The sequence below is a fragment of the Tupaia chinensis genome, unplaced genomic scaffold (assembly GCF_000334495.1).
Source record: "Tupaia chinensis unplaced genomic scaffold, TupChi_1.0 Scaffold000066_1, whole genome shotgun sequence".
Taxonomy (NCBI): Eukaryota; Metazoa; Chordata; class Mammalia; order Scandentia; family Tupaiidae; genus Tupaia; species Tupaia belangeri.
The window spans coordinates 4304412-4316959 of record NW_006159525.1 but is presented as its reverse complement, the minus strand read 5'-3'; positions in this window follow the sequence as shown (position 1 = coordinate 4316959).

Here is a 12548-nt window from a genome sequence, read left to right as displayed (position 1 = left end):
CACTCTAAATTCAAACTAACCTACTGTCCAATATTCAATATCTCTGCAATTCAATATGGCAGTCATTCATTAATTTCAACTCAATAGAGTGTGAGTTTCTAATTTGGAGACAGGTCAAACAACACTTAATAAAACCTACTGACAAGCTTCCTAGTTACTTCCCATGTCCTTTTCTCAGTATGTCCACTCTGTGTATTTCCTGTTCATCTTCTCCCTTTTGCTCCTCTTCTCCCTTCCCATGCTCTGGTGCTCCATATTCCCCGAGCTGCCTGTGGCATATATCACTTGGCAGTGCTCTTGTGGAAGCAGGGACATGTGCAAGACTGACAGATGTGCACAGATGCCTGCATCTATGATACCCAGAGACAGTCAGCAATATTTCGAAGTGATGCAGTAGCTTTGATCCTTGGCTCTTGGTCCTGTTCCAAAGAAGGTTTTGCTCCTCCATGTATCTGGCTAGTGAAGGCCCTGCTGTCCTGGCAGTCCTTCCCTTGCACACACCTGTGCTACAGGCCTTGTGTCTGTGTGCGCCTGTTAACTTGTGCTAAAGGGAAGGTCCAACGCCATTCTTCATTTTAATCTGTTTACATCTCTACCAAATAAAATGTCATCAAGCTCGTTTATCGATAATAAAATCAATGCTCTAGATCCAATGAAGAGCCTCAGTGAAGTGGAGCGCTCTTGTAATCAGATTTGTCCGGCTGGAGGGAACTGACACAATGCTTCCCACTTTCAAAGAAAAGGAAGCCTTGGACGGGGCTGTTCATGTGAACCAAGTTACCCCTCTGAGTTCTCCACGTCTCTTGTTTTGTCTGGTAGGGATCTGAGATCTCGGCTCGATCACTCTCCAGATACTGCATTCTCTCTTTCCTCTAGTCAGGTTTCAGTTGGGGCCAGAAATTGTATGACAAGCATAAGGCTCCCTCTGCTAATCAGACTACCCATATTTTACATGTACCAACAGCTTGGAATTTCTTCATCGGGAAGAGGTTATTCATTGGAAGACATCTCAGAGTTGCTGAAAGTCATCTTTTACAAGGTAGACAAGCAGTGAAAAGATTTACAACGTATTTTCTTTTTGTCTCCTTCCAGCTGCCTGAAACAAGCATTCATCTTCCACTTCCTATAATAGGATCTGATTTGTGACATCATGTTTGGAAAGGCTGCAGTTTAATAGGTGTGTTTTCTCCCAAACACACATACATTATGCAGGGACTCAAGGATTTCATTTGTTTATTTAATATTTTAAGGCTGTAGAAGCCTTGGGGTCATCTTCTCTTAGAGACTCTGGTGGTACCAGGGTGGCTCGCTGACTGGGGTTGAGGTACCTCGTACACAAACCCTGTACATAGTATACATTTGATCTTGGCTTGTATGGGAATGGCTTGTCCTGCCACCTGAGTGCAATACCAAGACGCCAGTGACATTTATCTGCATTAAGTTTCTCACATGACAGCCTAGAAATGTGTGCAGAGTTTATGTATTTATTATTTTTTAATTTGCTTTCATGAAAAGAAAACAGAGAGAAAGCGAGAAATCACCCTCCAGGAGGGATGACCATGACTCAATTCCTTCTCTTTCACTCTTTCTGGAAATCTGAGCTTGCATGTAAAAGTACCCAGTATGAGCTTCAAGCCGCCGGGTGCTGGACTTGAACCATGATCTGTTGTGTGGGAGTCCAGAGACATAACTGCTATGTCACCCGCTGGCCCCTATATTTGTTTTTAAGGAGCATAGTCTTGATTCTGAGGTTTCTGAAATAGTAGCTTCAATGTGTTTCTTTTTTTTTTAAGAGAAATTTCTGCTATAGGGTGCCTGATAGAGTGTGTGTGCTTGCCATAGAGACAGAGAGAGACAGAAAGTGAGAAATCACCCCTGGGGGGATGACCATGCTGTTATCCCTTCTCCTCCATTCTCCTCTCAGGATTTTGGGCATGCACACACATGCACCCAGCATGAATTTTAAACTGCTGGGTCCAGGACCTAACCGCAGTCGACTACATGGGAATCCAGCAATATAACCATTATGCCACCTGCTGGTTCCCGTTTCAATGCATTTTAAGCCCTGTGTCCAGGACGTTGACCTTGGATGAGAGAATCATATGATGCTACATTATGCAGACAATTGTCTTTTATTGTGTCCTCTCTAGGGAGTATGAGAAAAGTTCTTACCAATAAGGGTCAATAAGGACTGTCTGAGTAAAGCAACATTAGTCTTCAAGGTCATCGAATAGAAGACTTTCTACTAGAAAGATGGAGAGCTTTTCCTCACATGGCTTTAAGAGTCTAAATGACTTTTATTTTATTTTGAGTTTTGCCAAAGGGCACATGTGGTCATCACAAAGAAAGAAAGAAAACATGAGAAAGGACCTGCCATGGGGAATGGTCACAACTCAGTCCCTTCTCCATTTCTCCCCTCCTCTCAGGATTCGGGATGTGCCCACACCTGTACCTTGTGTGTGTTTCAAGCCACCAAGTCTGGCACATGAACTGCACAGCTGTCTACATGGGATCCAGCTGCCTTAATACACCATGGGCTGGCCCTAAGGTGACTTCCACAGTAAACTTTTAGTAGAACTTTTTATGTCTAAATTTGTTCTATGACATAGTCATGCCGTTATTTTTTTCCTGTTGTTTCCAAGAAAGACAATGCCACTACAAAACCCGAGCAAGTTTCAGTATCTCCATGACATACGGTATCCATTAGATTTGCTAGGACTTTCCTATTTCATTCATCCCTGCAGAATTTCTGAGATCCACTGTGATTTGATTAGCTCGTGGACCCATTTTGCTGGCTGGGAGAATGCAGTGTGCTAAAGCCAGACTGGGTCTTGTCTCAATCCAGGTAGTCCCAAGGTGGGAAAGCATAGACTCCAAGATAGAATCTATTCTGTTGCTAAAGAACATGAGGCCAACAATATATGATTCTTTAAAAATATTTTTGTTCTAAGGTGCATATACTGTTGGAGAGACAAAAACTGTGATAGAAATTTGAAAAGTAAGAAATTACCTCCCTGGTGGGATGGCCATGCTGCAATCCCTTTTCCTTCATTTTCCTCTTGGGGTTTTGGGCATGCACACACACATTCCAAGCATGTTTTTCAAGCTACTGGGCCCAGGACTCAAACTGTACAATCAGCCATGTGAGGTTGTGCCACCTGCTGGCCCTATGTGCAGTGTTTATTGGTACCTACCCATTCTAGTCTAAGTTGTACCCCTCCATTCATATGTTAAAGCTCTACCCCCCCAGTACCTCAGAATGTGACTATATTCTAGAAACAACCTTTAAAGAGGTGTTTAAATTAAAATGGGGCTATGAAACTAGACCCTTTTACAATCTGAATGAGGTTCTTTTTTTTTTTCTTTCTTTTTGAGAGATTTTTGCTATAGGGCCCGTGTACTTGCTGGAGAGACAGAGAGAGATGGAAGCAAGAAATCACCCTCTGAGGGGGGATGGCCATGCTACAATCCTTTCTCCTCCATCTCCTCTTGGGATCCTGGGCATGTGGGCACAGATGCCCAGCGTGAATTTCAAGATGGCAGATCCAGAACTTGAACTGTGGTTGGCCACATGGGAGTCCAGCACCTTAACCACTATGCCACCTACTAGTCCCTTGACTGGGGTTCTTATAAGAGAAAATTTGGATACTCAAAGAAATGCCAGGGACATGTGGGCACAGAGAAGAGACCGTATGGGGACACAGTGAGCAGGTGGTCATCTGTAAGCCAAGCAGAGAGGCCTCTGACAAGTCAAGGTCACCGGCACCTTGATCTTGAATGTTAGCCTCCAGAATTGTGAGAAAGTCAATTTCTGTCATTCAAGCCATGCAGTCCGTGGCATTTTGTCATGGTGGGCCAAGCAAGCTAGCACCCTATCTTCTTTCCTGGTGTCCAGTCACTTCTATTAAATCAGGTGAGTGTCTCAAATATATGTACATATATTTTTTTTAATGAACTCTTATTACTGTTTGGACTTTCAGTAAAGCTGTTACTAAAATGAATGCTTGAATTTCATTCATTCTGAAGTTAGATTAGAAACCATATTAATAAAGAATAATTATTCAACTTTGGTTTCAAAGTATTGAGTGTACTTTTGTGTGTGTTAATGAAAAGATTTGAAGAATGCTGCTGTGTGTTGGTTCACTGTTCCTTTGATGAGAGCTAATCATGCGAACTTGATTTGAGGAAACATATTTTGACCAGAAAGAGTAGAACAAATAAAGTGAAAACTGTATTATCTCAAAATTGGATTCATTAAATTAAACTTAGTCCAATATTTAGCCACAGCCAAATAAAATATAATTCACAATGTGGTTTGGGAAAAAATATTAGGAAACTGCTCCCTCATTTCTATGTTCTCACTTTATTCAAATGGTAGAAATTGTCTCTCGGACCTAACATAGAGGATTATGTGGCTGGCCCAAACCTTCCATTGATTTTTACTGGTTACAGGAAAGAGATAGGTAAGGATGCAATAACTTTTGAGTTCAACAAACCTCCTGCCTAGAGAATCAAGTTGACATAGAAAATATCAGAAAGTAGTAAATGCGGTACTGGGATTCTTTTTTTTTTTTTTTTGGAGAGGTGTTTGCTATAGGCCACATGCGCTTGCCAGAAGGACAGAGACGGAGAGACAGAAAGTGAGAAATCACCCCCCCAGGGGGGATGGCCATGCCACAATCCCTTCTCCTACATTCTCCTTTCAGGATCTTGGGTATGCACGCACACACACCCGGCATGAGTTTAAGTCACTGGGTCCGGGACTCGAACCGCTGTCAGCTACACGAGAGTCCAGCAACATAGCCATTACACTAACTGCTGGTCCCGGTACTGGGATTCTTTAAAGACTTTTTGTCAAGAGAGTTATGACAGGTTTATAGTTTTAGATAATAGCTCTTCACTGGAGAAGTGTCTATGCTACTTTTTAAAAGGTTTTGCTATAGGGTGTATGTGCTCACCGTATGTGTATTGAGGGGGGGAGGGAAAGGGAGACAGGGAGAGAGAGAGAGAAGGTAAGAAATGGCTATCCAGGCACGGACCACTGTACAATCCCTTCTTTTTCACTCTCCTTTTGGAATTTGAGGCCTGCTGTACAGAGTATTTTCAAGCTACCTGGTCTGGGCCTCAAACCGCAGTCAGTAATGTAGGATCCAACTGCCTTAAGCACCAGCTGGCCTAATGATACTTTAAAAAAATTTAGATGGATGTAGTTTATTGTACTGGTGAGTTATGAACAAGGGTTGTAAGTATTAATTTAAAAATAATATTTTTCACATTATATTTCACCTTCAAATTGTTAAAAAAAGTGTATTTTTTTAAGAGAGATTTTTATTATAGGGCACATGCACTTGCTAGAGAGATAGACAGAAAGTGAGAAATTACCCTCCTGGGGGGAATGGTCACACTGCAATCCCTTTTCCTCCATTCTCCTCTCAGGATTTGGACACGCATGCACACATGCCTGGTGTGAGTTCAAAGCCATAGCTCTGGGATTCAAACTGAGATTGACTATGTGGAAGTCCAGTGATACAATCATTATACCATCTGGTGGTCCCACACTAAAAGTATTTGAACAAAAAGGAACATAAGTTTATTTTATAAAAATCCAAAACCCCTCTAATCTCTTATACATCATTGTATTTTTCCTGTCAGAGGTTTTTCTCAATCTACTCAAATATTATCATATACATATATGTTGAACATCTTAATTTTCCTCAGGCGTGATATAAATGCATGTTCATGTAGTGTATGCTCTATATTTTATATCAATCACACATATAATTAAAAATGAAAATGTATTGGGAACCAGCAGTTAGTGTAATGGCTATGTCGCTGGATTTCCACGTAGTCGACCGCAGTTCGCGTCCCGGACCCGGTGGCTTAAAACTCACGCCGGGCGCGTGTGCGTGCGTGCCCAAGATCCCGAAAGGGGAATGGAGGAGAAGGGATTGCAGTGTGACCATCCCCTCTGGGGGTGATTTCTCGCTTTCTGTCTCTATGTCTCTCTCTGTCTGGCGAGCGCACGTGCCCTATAGTGAAAACCTCTCACACGGCCCTATAAGGAAAACCCCCCAAAAAAAAAAAAAAAAAAAAAAAGAAAGAAAGAAAGAAAGAAAATGTATTCACTTAGTATTTTATTTATTTATTTATGGTAATAATACAGCCACATCTCAATGTTCTTAATAGCTGCATGGAAACCATTGTTTGGGCTATGATAAAATTTACTTAATTTCTCACTAATCAAAAACAATTTTGGATGATCCATTTTTAAAATATTACATATAATGCCACAATCACTCCTGTTGTTCACATTTTTTGTACTTGTGTTTATATTTCCTTTTTTTTTTTTTAAAGAGATTTTTGCTATAAGGTACATGCACTTGCCAGAGAGACAGACAGAAAGTGAGGAATTATTCCCAGGGGGATGGCCATGCCACAATTCCTTCTCCTCCATTCTTCTCTCAGGATCTTGGGCAAGTATGCACATGAGCCTAGTGTGAGTTTCAAGTCACCGGATCTAGGACTCAAACCACAGTTGACTACGTGGGGGAGTCCACCGGTGTAACTATTATGCTATCTGTTGGTCCCTTGTGTTGATATTTCTGTGAGACTAACTTCTAGAAGAATGACTGTCAGAATGTTTATCTTTTTTTAAAAAAAAGTTTATTTCTTGCATGAGCAAGAAAGACAGAGACAGTGCCTCCTACAGGGTCTTGACATCAAAATCCACTCCCAGCCCCAGTCAGCCCCAGACCATGGGTGATGGGCGTACATGTGGCTGGTGTACTTAGAGAAGTCTCCAGATGCCAACCTCGAACATTCAAAGTGGGTGAGTCTTACAGAAGACGGTGTTTGGTTTTGATTTTTTTGTTTATGTTTGTTAGGGGGTGCATGTACTTGCCAAAGGGAGAAAGGGCAAGAGAGAAGGAAAGTGAGAAAGCACTTCCCGTGGGAATGGCTGTGATGCAGTCCATTTCTCCTGTAAGATTTTGGGCACACATGCACACATAGAATGTGTTTTTCAAGCTTCCTGTTGGATTCGTATATGCATTGGCCATGTGGAATCCAGCTGCCTTAACCACAATGCCACTGGTTGGTCCAAAAATATGAGTTTTGAAAAAGGGAAAGGGGGACCAGCACGTAGCATAATGGCCTATGTTGCTGGACTCCCATGGAGTCGACCACAGTTCAATTCCTGGACCCAGTGGCTTAAATTCACACCAAGTGCATATGCATGCGTGTCCAAGATCCCAAGAGGAGGATGGAGGAGATGGGATTGTGGCTTGGCCATCCCCCCGGGTGGGGTAATTTCTCGCTTTCTGTCTCTCTGTCTCTCTTGTGAGCACATGCACCTATAGCAAAAACCTACTCCCTCCCCCCCAAAAAAAGGGAAAAGTCACCATTTCCCCTAACCCTAAAAAATATTAATGAGCAAATATTTTATCTGTATTTCTTTATTTACATACCCAGCAGGATCCATGCATTACATATCGTTTTTTCCCATTTTATAAATAAAGATGTAGTCGATTTGGGTGGAATCTTGCCTTGCCAAAGAACACGCAGGGGTGGTGAGCTGGTTTTGAACACAGGCTATGTTGCAAAGATACCCTCTGAACTCTTGTATTCCGGTAGTTTTTAAGCAAGCCCTGTAAGTCTGTATTTGTTATTTCCTTTACCCACACAGAACTCTGTCAAGCTTTGACACCGTCTCATACTATTTCTGCTATTATCCTGTTCTTTTTATTTGAATTCGTGTTGGTTGATTGTGTCAACTTGACTGGGCGACGGGATATCCAGATTAAACGCTTCATCAAGTAGCACGCCTTGACTTCTTTTTTCCTGCCTCACATGTAAGCGGGGACATCTTGTGGTCTTCTGTCCTGGCCCTCTAGTATTTACACATCAGTTCTCCTGATTCTCAGGCTTTTGAACTCTGTCCCTTAACACTCTGTATGCATTTAAAACACTGCTATATGGGACCTTTTCTTAGGAACTCAAATAATGTATCAAACAGGGCAGAAATAGTCTCTCCTTTAAGTGTCCCGACTTTCATGATAAGATTTTGTCATTCTCTTTAATTTTCTCCTTAAAGATATCATTAGCTTGAATTTTTCAAGGCCTACACAATTAACAAGGAGGAGGGCTGAATTTCATTCAAAGCCTCAAAGCACATCGTTAAAAGCACTTTTCCCCCCCCATTTCTTGTCTTAAGTTTTTTGCTCGTTGAACTTAAGAGTGCACATCTTGGTATGAGAATTTGAAAGCTAGACACCATAACCAGACTCCTCTCTTCCTTACGTCTTTGATTTTGAGAAGGATTGTTTTTCATTGTGCTACTTGTTGTTTTATCAGCAGAACGAAGAAAATGTTTTCCGCTGACACAATAAAAAATATACCATTTAAAAATATAAATAGTGCATAGTGCTCTGAGTACTTCTTTCAAGACACATAAAAGGACCACATTTCAATGATTTTGGCAGCTCGGTGGGCTGCTGGATACTTGTTTTTAGGACTTGTCTCTGCCCAGCCCCCATCCTACCAGAAATTCATCTGGTCCATGAAATTTATTCCTGGTGTGTGTGCGCTCTGCGATTGTCTTCGATTAAATGTAGGAGAACATTATAGCATGTGTCAGTCATGACAAAAACGAAACTCTAAGGCTCTGTGTGTTCGCCGGCTTAATAAATTTCAGGCAGCAGATGTAGCTGCCGCTTCCTCCTTCTGCCACTTTCCCCCAGTTCAATAAAGAGGTACAGATGGTTCTTTTCACCCTGGTATCTTGAATCTTGGCACGAAGGCCCTGGCTTTGCTGATCTTGCTCTGGAATCTTCCTTAGACCCAAAGGAGCCTGGCAAACTACGTGTCAAATGAGACAGCCTTGCACAGATCCGGCCATTCGCAAGCCAGGAGCCCTTAACAGTTAAACCAACTCGCCGTACTCCTCAGCATTCCGCCTGGAGAAGCTGTCGAGTTACATTTTCTCCTCAGCTTTTGATTTCTTACATGCTCGGCCTGTAGAAGCCCAGGGCCAGGAAGAAGGTCATCTGGATCTTAGCTCTGCCTTAGGAAGAGCCTGAGCTAATCTTTCAGAAAAAAGCGAATCTAGCCATGGTTTACAGCTTTCTAGTTCAAACAAGAAAAACAGAAGAAACCTGTTTTTGGTGTTAACACAAAAGTTGAAAGGATTAAAAAAATAAGAGATCTTAATTTCTCCAGTAGGGAAAAAAATGTAGTTTTGTTTCTTCTGTATAGTAAATGCGTGGGCTGGACGATTCCCCTGACTGATTTCTGTTAGTCACTGGTGTCGTGAGGAGGGTCTGGAAAGGGGGTTCTAGTAACGTCATGCCAGGACAATCAGTAAAATGCAGGATGAGCGTGAGCAATCTGAGGACCAGCGTAGACTAGGAACAGCACCTACCTCCTGGACACTTTCTTCTAACTCCCTATCATTTCATTTAATAAAATGTGCTTTGATAATTCCTTTTTTTAAATATAGGCAACTGAAGTCCAAAGAGTTGAATAACTTCCTAAGTAAACCCAGGAAGTGGCCAAATCAGGAGAGAAGGCCGGTAGCTTTGGGAGGGCCCAGCTAGAGAATTCTGCTAAGAAGGGCCCGTGCTGGGGAAGGAGTGACTGGTCCCATCAGATTCTCTCTCTTAGACCTTTGGCATGATGGAGAGAGACATTGAATAAAAGTAGAGTAGGAAATTTGAGACATACAGCACGAAGTCAAGGACATAGGGCTGAGAAGAGTGGAGAGTGTCAGCAGTCAGTAGTAGCTCAGAGGTGACTAGTTACCCTGGACGTCTGAGTAACCGAGATGGAAGAGTGCTTTCTGGTGGCCAGGTCATTGAAAGGACTTGGAATGAATTCTGCTGTGGGAATCCTGCTTCCCTGTGAGAGTGGCCTGCCTGCCACCTTCCTCCAGAGAGTCTGCTCTGCCAGAGGCAACCTTAAACCCTCCACTTCCTCTTGAGACTTGGAAAACTAATGGGTGCAGCTATTCCAAAGGGCCTTGGTGTGCAGCCATTGATGGTTTCCCCAAAGCTGAGCCTGTAAGTGAGCAAGTCCAGTTACTGAGCCTCTGCTTAGTAAGAGGGTTTTGCTAGTCTCTCTTTTTCATCACACCTAATGGAAGTCTGAGTATGCCTCAACTTTTTGTTGTTGTTGCTCTAGATAACCAGTGCTCAAACTGATGGTTCACCCAAACTCTAATAGTTTCTGTCTTATGGAGGAACATTATGTGCAAATGTGGTATTCTTGCGAAGAGGATTCATGAAAATCTCAAAAGTTATACCTCTCAGACACAGAAGGATTGTCAGAATGGGTTGCAATAGTTTTTTTGTTTGTTTGTTTTGCAAAACTCTAGAGTTCTTCAGAGTTACTAGAAAGGTCCTGTGAAAACTTGCTTTATTTTATTTTAAGGACTTGAGCAAGCTAGCTTAAAAACTCAGAGAACAAGTACACTCAAGTGTGTTGTAGATGAAACTGAACCTTTGGAGAATACTAGACTACTAACTTCTGCTGAGAAATTAACTGAAGAGTTAAGACCACAGACTTTGGAGCCAGGGAGCCTGGTTCAAATGCAGTTTCAGAACTTCCCAGATGGGTGACTTAGCAACATTCTTTGTGACATTTCTTCCTTTTGTGAAATGGGTGTAATAATTTTTATCTAACTCATGCTGGTAGTTGACTTATGCAAATGTTTCTGTGTTTTATTTTGATGCTTATGTAACTTAGGTAGCATTTTTCAGGGAGCCCTGTCCCACAGGTGTAGATTCCAACTTTCTTTACCACACACACACACACACACACACACACACACACACACACACACAAAACCAAAAACAAAAAAACTAACAAAAAATCCAGACAGACCAGGAATATCCTACTGAAAGTATTTCATTAATAAGGATACTCCCACTAACAAATGGCATTAGTGAGTTTGCAAGTCGGCCTGTCATTAGCATATTGTCAAGCAGATTTGACTAGGTACTTTATTTTTCCTCAGGCATCCACAATACAGGAGAAAAGCCCTGCAGGACTGTCTCTGCAGACACATTTCTTCCCACATAGCCTGAAAGATTTGTGGAGAGGAAAATAATCACAGAGTCATCAGTGGGCCCATGGGTATAAGTACTTTGAAAATCTTAGGTCTAGTAGTAGCAACTACCAAACGAATGGTGATCACCTTTGTTATACGCTTTTGTTTTCTTCACGTCAAGATGAAATTTCTACTCCTCCTTTTCATTTGCAGTCAGGGTTTGATCCTTGCTCCCAGTTGTCATTCGTCATGGAGTTTGTCACCAATCCTTAATTGTGATCTTCGGTGTGTCCTCTAAGAAGTATGTTGGACTTGCTCTATTTAATCCAAACCTACTACAATTTCTTTTTAAAAAGATGTTCCTTAGAAAGGACAAAAACTCTGTTCTGGATGCAACTCTGTCCTTTATTTAATTTTTCTGTGTGAACATGAATTGCTTCTGAGTGAAATAGCATGTAGCTTTTTCCTATTTATGTCCCCATGGAAATGGAAGTGAGGGGCACAGTGACTTGGTGAATATTTGGTGATTTGTTTTTCAGAAATGGAATTATGTCACTGGGGGTCTACTCTACTTTCGGTTTGGTTCATTGGTTCCACAGTATAATTTTCCACTTTTCAAAAGGCACCTGAGATTAAACTACTGTAAGCAGATGAATGCGGAATGGCAGAAACTGGTTTCAAGGAGATAGTATTAATATTTATGTAGCTTAAACGCAGTGGTGTTTTCACATCGAGAACGCATATTCAACTGTGCCAAACACAAGGAATGAATTTTGTTTTGAAACAATATGGGATGAAAAGGGAAACAGTTCATTCAAAAGAGATAAAGCAAATACACTTCAGAATAGATGTCTGAAATGATTACCACTGGTGTAGTATCGAAAATATCCTCTCATGTACCAAGCATTTCATATTAATTAGGGAGAATTCTGGAGATGAAAACAGCAGAATGTCACAATGTAACTGCCATCTGACCTCACACCTGGTTTCCAGAATAATAACTGAAACTATAAAAGTATTAACTATAGGACATGAATAACTCACACATGGAAATGCGCGACAGCCATTTTGCAACATAAAGTTTAAACACAGTCAACAATATCTGGAGGCTACAGTCTCTAAAATGACATATTTTCTCTGTTCTGAGACTTTTGCACCAAGGTTAGCTTTGTGGGTCCCAAGGCCACCTAAGTGTCAGTACTTTCCTTTATGTAGCAAAGTGATTTCGGGTTTCCTGCCTTCAGGTGTCAAGCCTCCCATTTCAGAGGATTAGTATGTTTACCTACTTGGACAGCGTTGGCTTATTAGATGAGCTGTGTTCCACCAGCTTATACAAAGGCAAGAGGCTCCAGAGAAGACAACAAAAAGCCCACTTCTTCCACGTAACTTCCTTATGAGGTCTTCTTTTTTGTTTTCTAAGAATTATGTATGTAATAATATTTATCATTATTATTTTAAAATTTGATACAAGCACTCATCAGGGAGAGACAGAGAAATAGAGTGG